The sequence below is a fragment of the Sparus aurata genome, chromosome 14, assembly GCF_900880675.1.
Source record: "Sparus aurata chromosome 14, fSpaAur1.1, whole genome shotgun sequence".
Classification (NCBI taxonomy): domain Eukaryota; kingdom Metazoa; phylum Chordata; class Actinopteri; order Spariformes; family Sparidae; genus Sparus; species Sparus aurata.
In genome coordinates, this window is record NC_044200.1 from 2,959,701 (window position 1) to 2,979,517 (window position 19,817).

The window sequence follows — 19,817 nt, forward strand, 5'->3', positions numbered from 1 at the left end:
TTTTAGTTTTTTTTTAAATGTGTGTTGTAAACTGGCTTCTGACTAATTGCCAGTGTGCCCAGGTAAAATGACTTTCACACTCTAATCCTCTAACCCTCAACATTCAGGTAGTATTTAAATGAGACTGTGCATTTTCTCTGTGATTCGCAGCATGTTTGCCTTTCTTTCATCATACATTCTGTTGTCATTGCAATGTAATCATGTTTCCTGTTTTGTGTCAAATTGTAGTAGTCCAAGAAACATTGTTCCCTTTCAGTAGGGGTTACCTTCAGTGCATTTAAATTTACAAGAGAGGACACAATTTTTCATTTGTATTCCTTGCATTAATGTATTCGTTGCCGTCTTGATGTAGCCTCTTGTGGATATTTGCTTTCCATATAGATGGATTTGATGGTGTTACGACCCAGTGCGTTAGGAGAAAAGAAGGCAACATTAAACCAGGTGTACTTGGTAACTTAAAGTTATTTTAATCGCCTGAAGCGAGATTTTTTAAAAAAACAGGACAGAGGGCCTGCGAGTGCAGTTTAAATCAAAGAAACAAATATAACCAAAAGAGGACTCGTAAAACTGAGCTACTGTTGTTAAACAAAATGAAAATAAAACCTCCCTGTCTACCTCCCTGTAAACTCCAAACCAAAAACAGTCAAAACAGCACCCCTCCACCTAGTGGATCAAACAACGAGAACCAAACGTGTGTGTCATCAGTTCTATTCTAAGCTATGCCTGGCCGAGTCCACAGACAATTAATAAGTGTCTCATTCACAACAATTCACAATTTGTATTCTTTCCAGAGACACATTGGCGTGCTGCTCAAGTGAAATCACAGCCGCCTCGACTGCCATGCTTGCCACAGATTTGTAGCAGACTTCCGCCAATTGCTCCTTCCGGATTGGTGCATCGTTCCAGGTGCCGCTCCACTCAGAATCCCTCAGGGCAAGAAGGGGGAGGAGCACTCGCATCCTAAAATAACACCAACAGGCAGGCAGGCAGACACCCTGACACGCAAACCGGAGACAGCACTCGGCGACGGCCATAGCAGATGGTCTTTTTCTTGCACATGAGCGCACTTACCTGAGCTGGTAAGTTATGCCCCCCAGCTCCTCTCCTGCCATGCTTGACTCCTCTGCAGCCCCCAGCTCCTCCTCCACAGTCCCACCCACAATGTCTGTAGCTCCTAGCTCTTCCTCCACAGTAACAAACACACACACATACTAGCTAAGCTTAGCTAAAATTAGATATTTTTTGCACAGGAATGACAATTTCCTCAACTAGAAGTGAAACTAAAGCGATTTGAAGAAGAGAACTCACCTGTTCTTTCTTAGGGAGACTGGGGTAAGTTGAGCCAAAGGGTAAGTTGAGCCATCCCTTGTTGCTGGGAAACGGTAAAAAACATTGATCATGTGACCAACTATTTAGGAGGAAGGCATCATGTCATGGAGTCTGTGAAGGTAAGAACCACAGGGGTAAAGTGGTTAGACATTTATTTCCAAAAAACATGTTTCACTCAACTTACTTGTTACTGCTCAACTTTCCCCGCTCCTATGCTCAATTTACCCAATACACAGGGTAAATTGTGCCACAAAACCACTTTTTATGGACATGCTATATTATCGAAACAGTTATGTTTACACTCATTCAGTTTGTTTGAAGGGATGCACAACATCCTGAAATATATGCAGATATATTAGTTAGTGACAAAACAATGATTGCCTGGATGCAGTGATCCTAAATATGAAAAATGGCCCATCTTACTCCAATCTCCCCTAATTCATTATTGAAATCAAGAACCCTTAAATTGCAGATAAATCTGGCTTTGGATTTCTGAATAAAACACCCAAAATTAATTGTATTCTTTTCTTTTTAAAAAACACCTTAAATAATATTCACAAGTTATACCAGAGCAAGTATATGTAAATAACTCAATTTTGACAAAAATGTCAGTAGAACCTTATTATTCTAGGGTAGCGATATGCTGTTTGCCCCAAACAACACATTATCACTAGGTTGATGGTACAATAAAGAAAAGTTCCTGCAATAATTTGACACAAAGTATTCTAAAACAGTAAAATGTTCTGCCTTCAATTCCCATCTCTTTCACAAGTGTTTGAACTATATTAAGGGATCAAAAAAGAATGTATTTGTTTTGATATATTCTTTTGAAAAATGTAAAAACTTTAATTTTATCTGGTTATCTGATTTTTTTACTCCCTTATATTGGTATTGGTATTGGCAGTGGCAGCCTTAGGCATCTGGGGGCCCGTTTCAATACTACATATGAGGCCCTATCCCATAAAACATTTAATTACCAATATGTTTGCGCCCATGCGTCTCTGATGCATTGAAACCTGAAAGGATGCAGTTGCCTAAACTCATCATGCCTCCCAGGGACGCGCATGGTCTTAAAACGATACATTGTGACCAAGTGTTAAAATCTCTATAGGGCAAGAAACCAGGAATGAGCAGGGAAAAAAAACGAGGATTGAAGTTGGTTTTCAACAAAATACAAATGCATTTTTCATATTTATGTGCATTTTAAGACACGAACAGGTATCTTATTACAATCCAAAACTATAACACCTATAACAATCATGAACTTGAAAATTTGCAACAAAAGTAGCCTAGTATCAGCATTATTTTAGCACCACGGACAGGCGTGCACCCGTGGGTGCTCAACGTTGTCAGAGCACCCACGGGATCAGCGTAGCTATAGCCTTGGCTGCCGGGGCCCGTTTCAGTTGAAACGGTTGAAACATAGGTAAGGCCGCCTAAGGGTATCGGTATCGGCCCCAGATAATAAGTATCAGTCGAACCCTATTTCTCACCATAAATATGCTACTTCAACCAGGGAAACGATTTCGCTGGACTGCCTCTACCAAACTGTGCTTTGACTTCATGGACTTCTTTGTGGGCAAAATTAGCTTGATCTACCAGCAGTAACATAACAGCATTTCTGCTTCTGTTTTTCAATTAGTGACTTCAGGTCTCACTCATCTTGCCTCTCTTGTCCCCTAGGGCTCAGTTCATCTCAGGATGCTGGGAGCATTTCGTACCTACCCTTCAATAACTGCACTGACTTCCAGTTAAATGTTGTATCTTGTTTGATGTTCTTTGAGTCTATCAGTTTCTCAGTGGACTGGCACCCAAGTTACATTAAATCTGGACACTGTGCTGGAGGTGGAGCCCTGTTCAAAGCAGCCCAGTGGTGCGGGAAGCCAAAACATCTCAACTTCCCATGTATAAAAAAAATCTGCGTTGTGGGGCCAATAGAGCATGCACATGAGAGACTTACACCAGCCGAGATGATCAAATTATTACAGTGGGGGTTATGATGCCAACATTTTTTTTTTTATTTCATACTCTTCTTTCACAATGTAAGCTTATAGGAAATAGCCTTTTTGGGCCACAGTGTATGACATGAGCATGTAATTACATGGTTTGGCCACTTCGTAACTGGCTTCAGAGACTGGTGCTCTGGGGTCTTGCGGGCGCCTTTCTATGTTTCCAGTCTTTTACATCCCTGCTCCCCTACCCCTCACTTTGCTCCTCCAATGCCCATCTTCTTTCAGCTCCTCTCTCCAGACACTGAACTATGGGTGACAGAGCCTTCAGTGTGGCTGGCCCCACTCTTTGGAATGTGCTTCCTCTGGGATTGCGCCAGTGCACATCGGCTGCTTTCTTTGAATCCCAACAAAAACCTCACCTGTTTAGACTTACCTTTCCTGAGGCATTCTAATGTGCATTTTATGATTGTGTTTTTTCTGTATTGTATAGTTTTGGTGTTGTATGCAATTCTTGTATTATTAGCATAGGAATTCTGCACATTACACATTAGAAAAATAGGTACTTTATTCTTCCAATATCTCCTTATTATTGTTTCTATTTTTTGAGACTTATTTTTGTACTTATTTCCCTCTGTGCAGTACATTGTTACCTGCAAATTTATTCCAATGCCTTTTATCATTTATCTTTTTTTGTTTAAAAAAATGTATGGCCTTTGTATGGCTTTTTTGATAGGACAGCTTCAGAGATGACAAGACTCTGATGACGGGGCGTTGCAGCGAGGACAAAGCCTCTGTACATGGGACGCCCGCTCTACCAACTGACCTTTTTTGCGGCCCTTAACTTTATTGTCTTCTTTATAATGGATTGGCTGTTTTTATGGCTGGATTGGCAGTTTTAATTGTAAAGTGTCCTTGGGTGACTTGACAGGCACTTATGATAACATTTATTATCATTATTATTATTAATAGTCAGTCAGCCTAAATGTACATTACAATTATTATATTTGTTGTAATCATGTAACAGACCTCTTCCTACACAAATGTCTTCAAAGTTTATATAACACTAATATGACATTTACAGCCTTCTCTGTAAAAATGTGTATTTCCCTGTTGAGCTGCAGTAGAAGGAAACTCACAAAATGGAGGAACTGAGTCACTTAATTTGACTAATTGACTGAGTTTGAGTTTCAGATATAACTTTGAATGTATTTGTGCACAGAACAAGCACTGTGGATTTTGTCCCCATCACTTGTACCTGATTCGGATTGACACGTGGTCTAGCTCAAAACTGTATTGCAGTGCAAAAGTAAAAAGCTTTGAATCAATTGCACTGTGACATGGTTCGTTTAGAGAAAGCAAAAGGTTGTTTCCTTTTATGTTGTTTCACTTTTGTTCTTCGATGATGTGATGATGTGTGAAGCCATGCGGTCTTGTCCACTTCAGCATAATATTTGGGATTCTATGTTTGTGAAATAGCAATGTTCTTGATCAGCATAACCCATCCAACCACATTAACATTGCGTTTTTATTAACAATTATATACATTTACAGTTTTTTTTTAAAACTTGTATTTCTCATCAAATGTAATATTATTATTATTATTATTATTATTATTATTATTATTATCATTATTATTATTATTGTTATAATTATTATTGCTATATCATGCCCAATAAGCACAATTATAAAGTTTTTGTACGTTGATGTGTGTGCTGGCTTTAATTAAAGTACAATTTTAGTCTTGAGTCAAATAAAAAATAGTGTTTTCAATACCAGCATATATTTATTAAACTCACATTGCACATCAAAGGTCTTCATACGTCAGTGAAAATTAGATTTTTGGGAGGCTGAAATACCAAGTGGAAAAATTCCATCCTTTTTGTAGGAAACTGTCTACTCAAACAGAGTCCATGACGAAAAAAGCTCTTGTCTGTCAAACTCTACAGTGTCGAGTTATAACCAGGAGACAGGCAGCGAACTGGGTGCAATATATATTAAGAAATAATTATGTCTACAGAGTGAAGCAGAAATGCTATATATATATATATATATATATATATATATATATATATATATATACACTACCAGTCAAAGGTTTGGACACACCTTCTCTTTAATGGTTTTTCTTTATTTTCATGACTATTTACCTTGTAGATTCTTCACCTCTTCAATTTTTCAAAATAGCCACCCTTTGCTTTGATTACTGCTTTGCACACTCTTGGCATTCTCTCGATGAGCTTCATGAGGTAGTCACCTGAAATGGTTTTCCAACAGTCTTGAAGGAGTTCCCAGAGATGCTGAACACTTGTTGGCCCTTTTGCCTTCACTCTGCGGTCCATCTCATCCCAAACCATCTCGATTGGGTTTAGGTCAGGTGACTGTGGAGACCAGGTCATCTGGTGCAGCACTCCATCACTCTCCTTCTAGGTACAGCCTGGAGGTGTGTTTGGGGTCATTGTCCTGTTGAAAAATAAATGATGGTCCAACTAAACGCAAACCTGATGGGATGGCATGTCGCTGCAGGATGCTGTAGCCACGCTGGTTCAGTGTGCCTTCAGTTTTGAATAAATCCCCAACAGTGTCACCAGCAAAGCAGCCCCGCACCATCACACCTCCTCCTCCATGCTACTTAGCTGATTGGTTCTTGCCATAATATGAATTCTAACAGTTGTCAAATAGGGCTGTCAGCTGTGTACCAACCTGACTTCTGCACAACACAACTGAAGGTCCCAACCCCATTAAGAAGGCAAGAAATTCCACAAATGAACCCTGACAAGGCTCACCTGTGAAGTGAAAACCATTTCAGGTGACTACATCGTGAAAGCTCATTGAGAAAAGGCCAAGGGTTTGCAGCGCTGTCAACAAAGCAAAGGGTGGCTACGGTGAGGAATCTAAAATATAAAAACATATTTAAAATTATTTCACACTTTTTTGTTTACTACAAAATTCCATATGTGTTCATTCATAGTTTTGATGCCTTCAGTGAGAATCTACAATGTAAACAGTCATTAAATGAGAAGGTGTGTCCAAACTTTTGACTGGTAGTATAGTTTATCAGTGAAGTGAATTATACCATAGGTTCGAGTCGATGTTGACAGGGTAGCAAGCAGCAAGAAAAGCTTGTTTCAATGTTTAAATTAGCACGTCACCATTGTTTTGTGAATCATTTTTTTAACATAATATAAAGTAAACCAGCAGTCAAGTTTCTATGACGTAAAGGGTTTCGTTGTGCATACACATGTGACTGGTCTGACCACACTAATATGCACTTTTAAAATATTTGAAATGTATGCACCACAATGTGGCGAACAGACAGTGTTGGTTATGCAAATATGTCTCCTCAGTGTTGCACAAAACTTGTGTATGTATGGAGGTAGAAGCCAGAAAGCTTAATTAGGTCATGCCTTATGCTACACATCAGAAAAACACAACTTTAGACAATAGCACTTTTGGTGGAGCAGTGCAAGAAGCAGTCATTATATTTGTATATAAAAGTGATTTGGTGTTAATTTGATTTGATTTTGTTTTTATTTGTCCCGCAGGGAGATTTGAACAGTAGGGTTAGGGTTAGTCAGTAACTCCTTTGTTCTATTGACATTGATTTGGAGATGATTTTCTGTGCACCACTTGGTGAAATGAGTGACTGTATTGTGATAGTCCAGAGTGGATTGGTTGTCTGAGAGTAGTGCCAGAATGGCTGTGTCATCTGAATATTTGAGATATGATGTGGTGGGAGAGATGCTAAGGCAGTCATTGGTGTAGAGAGTGTACAGGAAAGGGCTCAACACACATTCCTGTGGGACTCCGGTGTTGATGGTGAGTACAGGGGATGTGGTTTAGCCCACCCTTACTGCTTGCAGTCTGTCGGTGAGGAAGTTGTGGGTGAGGTGGATCAGATGGGGGGGAATGCTGAGATGATGTAACTTCTGGATCAGCAGGTGTTTCTGTAGGGAGTCGAAGGCGGAGCTGAAGTCCACAAAGAGGATCCTGGCGAAGTTGCCTGGGGAATCCAGGTGCTGGAGGAGGAGGTGCAGCAGACAGGCCACATCATCCTCTGTGCCCCTCATTGCCTTGTAGGCAAATTGGAGAGGGTCTAGGTGTGGGGTGACAAGTGGAAGAATGATGTTCAGCAGCAGTTTCTCCAGGCATTTCATTATTATGGATGTGGATATGGGGCGGTAGTGGTTAGGTTCTGTGGGCCTGGGTTTTTTTGGTACTGGTATTATAGTAGCGGTTTTCCATAGTGTGGGTATTGTGGCAGTCCGATAGGATTGGCAGAAAAGTGAGTGCAGTATTGGAGAGAGTTCCATGGCACAGGTCTTAAGCACCCTGGCTGGGATGCCATCAGGCCCTGGAGCTTTGCCAGGCTTGCATCGGCTCAGCTGGCGCCGTACCTCCTCCTCTGTGAAAGGGGCCGGTTCTTCAGGGTCTGGTGGTGGGAGGGCTCTCAGCAAGGCCTGACACTCGGATGAGAAGTCCTGGTTGTCAAAACGGGTGAAAAATGTGTACAGGTGAGGGTTTCTGGATCACTGACTAAGCATGTGGGTTTGGGTTCACATCTATGGCTACGGATACCTCCTCATGTCCCCCTTTTCCTGGGCTTAAGCTCGGATGGTAGAACCATGGCAGGCTTGGTGTTGCTCCACAGCGAAGCCCGATGTAGCAGGAGTTCATCCCGGCAGTAGGTGAGTAGCCGATTGCCGGTGTCGGGGTGAGTGCGAAGCTATCGCAGGTCAGCCATAGGATTGCGAGAAAGACGCCGATCACCTTGTACATTGTCATGGCTGATCAGTCTGATTTGCCCACATATAACATTTAGACTTTACATAAGCACGTTGAAGACGTTGAACACAGAGAACACAGAGTACTGTCAGTGCTGTCGCAGCAGAGCGTGCGCCATATCTTGGCTCAATTTGATTGCCTCTTCGTTAGATAGAATGCATTGTGGCCAGTAGCTTTAACTTGTGAGAGAAGGTAATAACAAACATTTGTGCATATAGAATTCAGACATTTCAGTTGCAAAATTCAAATTCAGCAACCACTGCATTGTATTTATTGATTTATCAACCACACATATTCTGCAAGCATTTGGCACTAGGCGAGAAATCATACAGCAATACAATCTGTTGTCCTCCAGACAGACATTATCACCTCTCTGTGACCAGCAGTAGTGCCAGCAAACTAATGTGCTGATCACATTATGGATCATTGTAATGAATGGTCTCTAAGGGACAGTGCACGAACAGCAGACAAATGGCAATGGTTAAAGTATGATTAGTAACATTTTTACACCATTTAAATAAATGTGCATTTGCGTCTTTATGTTTACAATTGATTTAACAAACCTTAAAATAAAAATTGCAGGAGCAAAGTCTTCATAGACCACAGAAGTCTATTCTTGACCTTGGAAACAGTAACAGTTAACTTCATTTTGCTGTAGCTTTCTACTGCATCTTTTACTGCATTTTCCTCACTGAATGGAGATTTGGGTCACAGACAGTTGTTGTTTCTAGTGTTCATTCGTTTTCTTTTCCAGGCACTCCTGTTTCACTGATAGTGTTCTCCTCAGCTGTCACATGGGATGTCATGATGATTCATGTCACTCTTATCCTCTGCAACTGAGATCTGAGACTTTGTCTCTGCACACAAAAAGCACATTTCTCTTGAATATGGAGCCTTCCAAACACGCCAGAGAAACAGGGAACAATAGAAAGCAGAAGATCATATATCTAATCAGAAAACATCCAGACGGGCACCAATTAGCTAAGTTGGTAGTGCGGGCATCCCATCTACAGCTTTGTCCTCACTGCAGCAAAATAAACAAACTGACTTTTGCACTTGACGTCTCATATTTATAACATTACTTAAACTAGCGACAAAACCCTTAACAGGTTAGTCAGGGTAAGGGTTAGGGTTAGTCAGCAGCCTTAACTACAACACACATTATAGCATCACACCTTAAAAGGAGTGTAAATTAGCGTGTTCACTTGGGTGTTGTGGTCACATCACAATTAAGCTGAGTAAGCCATGATTACTGCAGGGTTAACTGACCCGAGTGTAAATCCTGATTGTACACGTTCACATTGCACACAGACGCCAGATGTTAGCAGGTGTTATTTGGCCAGTGTCAAAAGGCTCTAAGGATTAGGATAGTGAGACTAAGAAAATATAATATTGTACTATAAATACTATAATTGTTTTTGAAGTATCTGACTTTATTAATCTACCATTAAATACCAATTTAAAAGGGTAATCACTGTATTAACGTTGAAATATGTGTCAGACAAAATGCTCATTACTAAGGAAACTACTGGCAGCAGAAACCCTGCTGCTTCTCCAGGGATGAGGAGTGTGATGAAAGTCAGCATCCAAACAAGACTTGATCCAACCTAAAGCTCTGTGTGCAGCAGATAAAGATTCTGGGGTTTATTGGGTGCTGATGCTCAGACATAAAGCTCTCTGCTTCAGAACCCTTCTCCCCTATGCATTAGAAAGATAAATTAAGGGTTTAGAAGAAGCCTGATTGGAGACTCTTGAGATAGCTGTCAGCATTTTGGAGCTAATCCTCCTCTGAAACCAGCAGCAGACACATCAGTCAGCGTTCGGAAGGAAAGAAAAACAGTTAACCACTAGTGATCTGTATTTTTCATCTCGCTCCAGAAGAATCCATTAGAGTCAATGACTGTATATCACTGCCTCTCAACAAAGTGTATTGATATTTGGATTGGATTAAGCTCCTGTGTTGTATAATTACTGTAAAAATGGCATGCTCTGTTAGCTTTAGTTTGATGCGTTGGATTTGGGACACTGTTCAAAATACAAATAAAACACAATTTGATCTTTTTCTAGCCATTCTTGACTCAATTGGACATCATTACAATGACAATATATTTAATGTTTTAGATATAAGTCAATGGATTGAACTTTATAAAGCCACCTTCTACAAAGTGCTATTAGTTAATGTAACTCATTTACACATTCACACACATACTAATATATTCAGGAAACAGATAGGAGCCAAAATTGATTTTTATAATGTTTTTCAGTGTTTACAGCTGCCAATGTATATAACACTGTTACTGTGATGATACATGACAGTTAAATATTAAATCTGTGTATAATAACCAGATCTTGACATGTAAATGTGACGTCTGTGGGAATAAAAAGCACCAACGTCATTTTTATAAATATAGTGTTTTTTGATAATTTAAGTACTAATAATAACAATCATAGAAACAAACAATTAACAAAGTCTGCAAATCAAGATAAGAAACTGCAACTGGTAGTGAGCCTGTTGTCTTTTCTTTTAGCAGTGAAGAGCTATACTCTATGACAGAACATTATAAAATATTATATTGCATAACATAACATTTCATGGAAAAAAAACAGTTTCAGTAGGCTACTTTTATAGATATGCAGCATATATATATATATATATATATATATACATATATTATTATTATTATTATTATTATTATTATTATTATTATTTGTTTTATTTATTTATTATTTGGGGATTTTTTAGTTTATTTTCTGCATATTCTTGACTTTGAATGAGAGCAGCTGTAATGCAAGCAATTTCCTTACTAACAGTGTTACATACATTGGCAGCTGTAAACACTATTCCTCAATGTATATAGGTGCTCATCACAACAGACATGGCAACAAGATGTGACCTGTGAACCCTGGATGATGTGCACACTATCTCATTGGACAGCAGCGTTGTCCATCACACACTCTGCATTGTGATTGGTTGGTTGATTTTGAAGACTCGCTGTACAGACAGATGGGAGCGAAAACAAAACACACATATGGACCTGGAAAAAGAAGGTAAGCTACATTATAAATGTAATTTGAGTGAATTGAACATTTAGAGGGCAAGTGTTCATGCTGGTTATGATTCGCTCGGCAAAAACGTGTCTGCATATCTTAACGTTAGCGCGTTAGCTAACGTTAGCATCAAACCATCTTATGACTATGAACTTGTTAGCATTAGCAACATTAGCTATAGTAATCTAGTTATAGCGGTGAATTAAACCCGCTGGAAATTCAGCGACCTCAGCCGAAATATGTAACATAGATTAGTTTAAATGGTGTGCAGAGGGCTCTGTTTTAAAGCTAATGTTATAGCTACACATTAGCCTCTTAAAATGAGCAGAGGACACCAGCTAACTGCCTACAGCTAACGCGGTTTGAAGCTGTAGTTAAAACTCTGTTTTTGTTTTAAACTACGCGACCTAAGGTGACTTTGGTACCAAGCAGGCCATCCTAGGGTATGGGCAAGGGGGTAAAATAATGCTCTAAAATTAGATTAAATTCTGCTGTGGGGAAAAACTGACATGGCCATTTTCAAAGGAGTCCCTAAGTCTAACTACACTACTCACAATAAGTTAGGGATATTGTGAGAGACTCAGTGGATTTCATACATACAGTGTTTGTTTCACTTCAGAGAGTTTTGGGATAGGGAGGCAATTGTATTGGGGTGATAGACACACCTCATTTTGTGTTTTCCACATAATGGTCTCACTGTGTACAGTGTGCCTTACATATTGGGGCCAATACCAAAAAACTAAAAGACAACCCTTTTCAATGTGGCATCAATTTCAACATTCTGTGGGTATAAAAAGCTGGTATTGTCAGTAAGTCATTCCAAGTTCATCATTCAAACAGCCATGAACACACAACGTCACTTAACGGACGAGCAGCGCCACCTGGCCATAGCGCGCCTTCGGGTCGGTGGCAGGCAGTCAGATGTTGCTCGTGAACTTGGTGTGTCTCAAAGTGTCATCAGCAGACTTGCATCAAGACACAGAACTACTGGCAGAGTTCGTGACAGACCCAGGAGTGGAGCCCCACGAGTGACAGACCGCAACGATGACCAGTACCTAAGGACCTATGCACTCAGACATCGTTATGCAACTGCCACACAGCTGCAGGCCCAGTTACGAGATGTGAGGGGTACTAGGGTTTCCAGACAAACCATTCGAAACCGACTCCACTGCTTTGGCTTGAATGCCAGACGACCGTTGCAGGTGACTCCACTGACACCAAGACACCGCCGTGAACGTTTGCAGTGGGCACAAGACCAGGTGACCTGGACAATGCAGCAGTGGTCTACCGTCCTGTTCACTGATGAGTGTCGGGTCACCTTGCACAGAAATGATGGTCGTTAGCGTTGCTGGAGAAGGCGAGGTGAGCGATACGCCGAGGTCAACATGGTCCTCAGGCTTCCCTTTGGTGGAGGAGGTGCAACAGTCCGGGCAGGCATCACCAGTCAGCGCAAAACAGATTTGGTTATTGTAGATGGCTCAGTCACTGCACGTTCTTACCTCAGAGACATCATAGAACCCATCATCATCCCCCAATTCCTCCAGCACACCCCCAACTTTCTGTTCATGGATGATAATGCTCCACCACATCGTGCCAGAATTGTCACAGCTCTACTTCAGGAAGTCGGAGTGCCTCATATGGTATGGCCAGCAATGTCCCCTGACCTGAACCCCATAGAGCACGTCTGGGACCAGCTGAAGCAGAGACTGGATGATCGTACCCCACCCCCACGTGACCTGGCAGAACTGCATGTAGCACTTGTGGAGGAGTGGAACGCATTGCCTCAGAACAATATCATGAGGCTAGTGAGGAGCATGAGACGTCGCTGTCAATGTAGTCTGTAGTGACAGCTAGTGTTTGTGTAGGTGTGAGTGTGTGTGTCTGTGTGTCTGTGTGCGTATGTGTGAGTATGAGTGTGTATATATTTGTGTATGTCTCTGTGCATGACTGTGGGGGTGGGAGAGTTGGGTTCTTTTAATTTTCTTCTCCTGATTTTATTTGATGTTTCTCTTTTTCTGCTGTCTGTACATCTCTGTAAGGCACTTTGCGATACTTTTCTGTATGAAAAGCGCCATATAAATAAAGGTTGATTTGATTTGATTTGATACAATGAAAAGGCCTAGTTGGAGTAGTAGAGGACCTGAGCTGCTGGTGTCAGGACATGAACCTACCCCTTGAATGTCAGCAGGATCGGAAAGCTGTCTTTGGGTAGGAGCAGGGAAGGACATCCACCCCTCCTAATATCAGCAGGTCGGCTTCAAGTACCTTAGCGTCAACATCACTGAGGACCCGACTTGCATGCTACATACTAACTTACTGGCATAGCATGGCAAAGGCTCTCCGACCCATTTACGTTGGAGTTGAAGACATCCCATAATTATTCATTCCATTAACTGTTTAGTAGCGTGATCAAGGGTGCACACTTGTTCATCCTACGTGGATTTCGTGGATACATACGTGGATACATACATACTCACACAATCAGTTCACACTCACCTTTTCCTCAGCCATGCAGGCATAACGGAGGCGAAACCATTTCCGCCCTTAAAAAGAGTGAGACACGCATCTCCATGGTCATGTGACCATGAATACATTTTTTTGTTTTTTTTCATGGTGATTGTGTGGCCAAATCACTTGCTTTGTTTATAGGGAAATGAAAATAGGGTAAAATGAGTGTGTAAAACACACTCATGTTTAAACAGCCTGTAGGTGGATACGCCCAGGGGAGGGGCTTTTTAGTTTAAAAAAGGGCCATTTTGGCTTGGTGCGGCAGTCTTGCTATGGTGGTTACAAAGAAGGTAACAAAACATTCAGTTGTTGTGAACACATGTCAGCCGTCTCTTTGCTTCTCCATTGCTGTGCTGTTGTCATGTCGTGTGCTCAGTTTGCAAGTTGGTCATGCGCAGCTTGTCCTGGTCCTCACCCTGACCAGTGTCAGGTCGGGGTTTTAGGGAAGACTAAGGAAAGGGGAAGGTGGACCCAAATGCAGTTATACACAAGAGGCAAGGCTAGGGGAAACAAAATGCGAGCTTTATTTAAAAGCTGAACACAAGAACAGAAGCAGGCAAAACGGGGGGGCGAGAGGCAAAGTAGCAAATTAAAGCAGGGCAAAGTAGAAACCAAAAACAGCAAGACAAAGTTCAAATCAAAAGGCAAAATGCAAAACTCAAATCCAAAACACATACCGTGGGGAACAAGGATCAGACAGGAGCAGGCACATGGACGGGAGCATGGACAAAGACAGACGCTGACAAGAACAATGACCAGACAAGGAGTGAAGGGAACACAGAGACTAAATACACAAACACTGATGACAAGACGAGGAACAGGTGAGGTGGACCAACAGGTGAGATAACGAAGGGGAGGAGCACATGAGAACATGAAGGGACCAGGGCAATGGACAGAGGGAGCCAGAGGGAACATAGGAAAAAACACAGGAGAACTTAAAGGACACATGAGGGCATGGGAAAAACAAGACACAAGACAAGATACATAGACAGAAATCAAATACAAGAAACTACAAGACAAAACCAGACACAACAACAAAGAATCTACAGTCATGACAGTACCCCCCCCCTCAAGGGACAGCTTCCAGATGTCCCTCAAAACTTAAGTCCAAGTGAAGCTGGGAGGGTGGAGGGGGGTCAGGAGGAGGGCCAAGGTCCAAAACAGGAGAGTGGAGGCGAGGACTGGAGCCCACTGGAGGCCGGGGGCGTGGGCTGGGGCCCCCTAGAGGTCGGGGACGTGGACTGGGATCCAATAGAGGCCGGGGACGAAGACGAAGACGTAGGCGTTCTGGAGGCCGGCGACGAAGACGAAGACGTAGGCGTTCTGGAGGCCGGCGACGAAGACGAAGGCGTAGGCGCTCTGGAGGCCGGCGACGAAGACGAAGGCGTAGGCGCTCTGGAGGCCGGCGACGAAGGCGAAGGCGTAGGCGCTCTGGAGGCCGGCGACGAAGGCGAAGGCGTGGGCTGGGAGCAGGGACAGGACTTGACATGGGCCTCGGCCGGTCCTCTGACCGAGGTGCTGGGACAGGACTTGACATGGGCCTCGGACGGTCCTCCGACCGAGGAGCAGGGACGGGCCTTGGCCGGTCCTCCGACCGAGGAGCAGGGACAGGACTTGGCATGGGCCTCGGCCGAGGCCCATGCCACGGCCAGCAGGGACGGGCCTCGGCCGGGCCTCCGACCAAGGTGCCGGGACGGGCCTCGGCCGGGCCTCCGACCAAGGTGCCGGGACGGGCCTCGGCCGGTCCTCCGACCGAGGTGCCGGGACGGGCCTCGGCCGGTCCTCCGACCGAGGTGCCGGGACAGGCACCATCAGGTCCGCCGACTGAAGGCCACAGGCAGGAACAGGCGCCATCAGGTCCGCCTACTGAAGGCCACAGGCAGGAACAGGCGCCATCAGGTCCGCCGACTGAAGGCCACAGGCAGGAACTCCGACCGAGGAGCAGGCGCTGGACTTGGCGTGGGACTCGGCCGGGCCTCCGACCGAGGTGCAGGGTCTGGACTTGGCGTGGGACTCGGCCGGGCCTCCGACCGAGGAGCAGGCACTGGACTTGGCGTGGGACTCGGCCGGGCCTCCGACCGAGGAGCAGGCACAGGACTTGGCGTGGGACTCGGCCGGACCTCCGACCAAGGTGCAGGCGCAGGACTTGGCGTGGGACTCGGCCGGACCTCCGACCGAGGAGCAGGGACAGGCCTCGGCCGGTCCTCCGACCGAGGTGCAGGAACGGGCCTCGGCCGGGCCTCCGACCGAGGTGCAGGAACGGGCCTCGGCCGGGCCTCCGACCGAGGCGCTGGGGCAGGACTTGGCATGGGCCTCGGCCGGTCCTCCGACCGAGGAGCAGGGACAGGACTTGACATGGGCCTCGGCCGGTCCTCCGACCGAGGTGCTGGGACAGGACTTGACATGGGCCTCGGCCGGTCCTCCGACCGAGGAGCAGGGACAGGACTTGACATGGGCCTCGGCCGGTCCTCCGACCGAGGAGCAGGGACAGGACTTGGCATGGGCCTCGGCCGGTCTTCCGACCGAGGTGCAGGGACGGGCCTCGGCCGGGCCTCCGACCGAGGTGCCGGGACGGGCCTCGGCCGGTCCTCCAACCGAGGTGCCGTGACGGGCCTCGGCCGGGCCTCCGACCGAGGAGCAGGGACAGGCGCCATCAGGTCTGCGACTGAAGGCCACAGGCAGGAACAGGCACCATCAGGTCCGCCGACTGAAGGCCACAGGCAGGAACAGGCGCCATCAGGTCCGCTGACTGAAGGCCACAGGCAGGAACAGGCGCCATCAGGTCCGCCGACTGAAGGCCACTGGCAGGAACAGGCGCCATCAGGTCCGCCGACTGGAGGCCACTGGCAGGTGTTGACCGGGCCGCCGACTGAAGGCCACTGGCAGGTGTCGACCGGGCCGCCGACTGAAGGCCCCTGGCAGGTGTCGACCGGGCCGCCGACTGAAGGCCACTGGCAGGTGTCGACCGGGCCGCCGACTGAAGGCCACTGGCAGGTGTCGACCGGGCCGCCGACTGAAGGCCACTGGCAGGTGTCGACCGGGCCGCCGACTGAGGGCCACTGGCAGGTGTCGACCGGGCCGCCGACTGAGGGCCACTGGCAGGTGTCGCGAAGGACAGCAGGAGGGCGCCAGACCTCAAGGAGCCCGGACGCCACCGAGAGCGGCGCTTCCTAGGCGGGGAAACCTTGAAGGCCAGGCGGGTTCCCCAGAAAGGAGACGCCTCAGGACTTGCAGGCCCTGGGGTCGAGACTGAGGCCTGGGCTGGTGGCCTAGCTGTGGCAACGGCATGGGCTGGGGCTGGAGATGAGGCATGGGTTTGGGCTGTGGCCTGGAAAAAAAGGTTGCTTGCAGCAATCTGCCGAGCCCTGCTGGTGGGGTTGGTGACAAAGTCCTGGTACCAGCGGATTATCTCCAGGCCATTTACTGCTGGGTCCATTTTAGGTCTGGTCATTCTGTCAGGTCGGGGTTTTAGGGAAGACTAAGGAAAGGGGAAGGTGGACCCAAATGCAGTTATACACAAGAGGCAAGGCTAGGGGAAACAAAAGTCGAGCTTTATTTAAAAGCTGAACACAAGAACAGAAGCAGGCAAAACGGGGGGGGCGTGAGGCAAAGTAGCAAATTAAAGCAGGGCAAAGTAGAAACCAAAAACAGCAAGATAAAGTTCAAATCAAGAGCAAAGTTCAAATCAAAAGGCAAAATGCAAAACTCAAAACTCAAATCCAAAACACATACCGTGGGGAACAAGGATCAGACAGGAGCAGGCACATGGACGGGAGCATGGACAAAGACAGACGCTGACAAGAACAATGACCAGACAAGGAGTGAAGGGAACACAGAGACTAAATACACAAACACTGATGACAAGACGAGGAACAGGTGAGGTGGACCAACAGGTGAGATAACGAAGGGGAGGAGCACATGAGAACATGAAGGGACCAGGGCAATGGACAGAGGGAGCCAGAGGGAACATAGGAAAAAACACAGGAGAACTTAAAGGACACATGAGATCATGGGAAAAACAAGACACAAGACAAGATACATAGACAGAAATCAAATACAAGAAACTACAAGACAAAACCAGACACAACAACCAAGAATCTACAGTCATGACAACCAGTAGTTTAATCCGACATGCAGTGATGGCTGAACGCAAGAGGCGAATCGTTCGGAGCTACTTTACAGCTGTAAATGAAAACATTGCAAACTGTGATATGTGTAGGAAGCTTTTCACTACTGTGGCACCACCACAAAGTTATTTAAACCAATGAAAAACAAGAGAAAGAGAACACGGAGCTGCAGCAGGGATGAAGGGAGGAGGTGGAGTGAAATGCCTCATCAACATCCAGAAGCCGACACAGAGACTGCTTGCAGACCGCGTAACTGTCGTGCTCAAATGACGTTAAAGCACACCCTCTTGGGTAATATTGCTTAATTAATCCGTTGCAGTCTTCACGTTTAGGCTGTGAACATACTCCGTCTCAAGTGTTGATCCAAGGAAGTAGTTAGAGGAAGAACCCTGTTCTCTCCTTGGTTCTTGTTTATATACTGTTTTTGATTGGCCCACTTTCACATGTCATTGACCCTAAGCACAAAATGTTTGTGGAATGTATGTGCACAATGGCTTGATTTATTTACTCATAAGGACATCTCGGCTCGTCTCTTCATTCGATGACTAATAGTCTGGTGATATCTTTGCACTATCATTGTGATACTTGAACTTTCTCAACCTCAGCTTTAGTACAAACATTTTTCCACTGATTAATTTCTTCATTTTGATCCTAGATGTTTCTTATTTTCATTATATTTTGGCTTTAATACAGTACTTTCATTATAATGATGATAAAAACATTACACGTTCCGTCATTGTAATTGTGACAAGATCATCACATATTCAACACAATACAATTGGCAGGCAGGGGTGGATTGGCCATCGGGAGTACTGGGACTTTTCCCGGTGGGCAGGTCACTAATGGGCCGATGGACGGCCGTTTTTTATTTTATTTTTATGTTTTTATTAATTTAACTTTTTTTTTTTTTTTTGCCATGCCTCGCCTTGCCTTGGTAACTATTGTAACTCTCCCGGCCCGGGGAGAGAGACATGCATCAGCTCGGCCAACAGTGCTCAGCTGCAGACACAGCAGAGAGGTGACGATTGGCCCAGTGGCTTGTCTGTCTAAAGAATACCTGACCCAATGGCCCCAATGAGAGGCTACAGAGGCCCAGGAGTTCCACCCACGCATGTTCTAGACCCCCCCTTGTCCAATCACTTTTTAATGATGAGGAGTCGATGATGAGAGAGAGAGCGAGAGAAAAAAAAACAACAACAACACACCAGCACACGAAAAACAAAAATGGAGAAGGAAAGTAAAAAATGCAAAGGCGGTGCGGAAAAATTGAGGGAAAGGCAGGCTGCTAAAAAGTAAAACAATTACGCAGATGTTTGCTGCAGGGGCCGGCCTGGCCGGGGCTAGCAGCACCGATGCTGCAGCTTCAGCAGCGGGTCCTTCACGTGAGTCTGACAGTGAGTCTGAAGAGAGTGAGGCTCCCATTACCACTGCCCTTATGGTGCAGGAGGAGGCTGAAAACATAAGTGTTGAGGAAGCCTCTCTACCATGTGAAGGAGGCAGTGATACCGTGGTAAGCAGGTATGTGCCTTCTAGAATGGTGTGGATAAATATTCATTAAAATAAATGGTTCAGAACGGTTGCTTAACTGTCTATGAACTTTACTTGACATAATAAATAGCAAACTCTGGATGGTGTGGTGTGTTACAACTAAATCTAGTTATCTAAAGTATTGGAAAACAATAACCATATTCATATACTATCCTGATTAATAGATAAGTTGCTTTTATTAACCACTTAAGCCCAATTTCATACTTTCATCAAAGGATGCCACACAAAATTGCAGATCTACAAGCTTACAACTCACATGTTGCAATGTGATGTGTTTTGAGCATGTAGATCTGCTATTTTCACAGTTTTTGATCCTTTCTACCTATAATGACATCCCCCAAATCAGGTCACCAGAGTTAAAGTGTTTAAAGTGCCAACATGCAACTTTCTTCGTGCCCACACTCCAATTTGGTCATGAAGGACATTGAGCTACATGTATGCTTTACATATTTTTTTCAGTCAGTGTTTATGGTTTATTGTCCTTTCAACAGTTTAACATTATACAGTTAAAATTAATAAAACA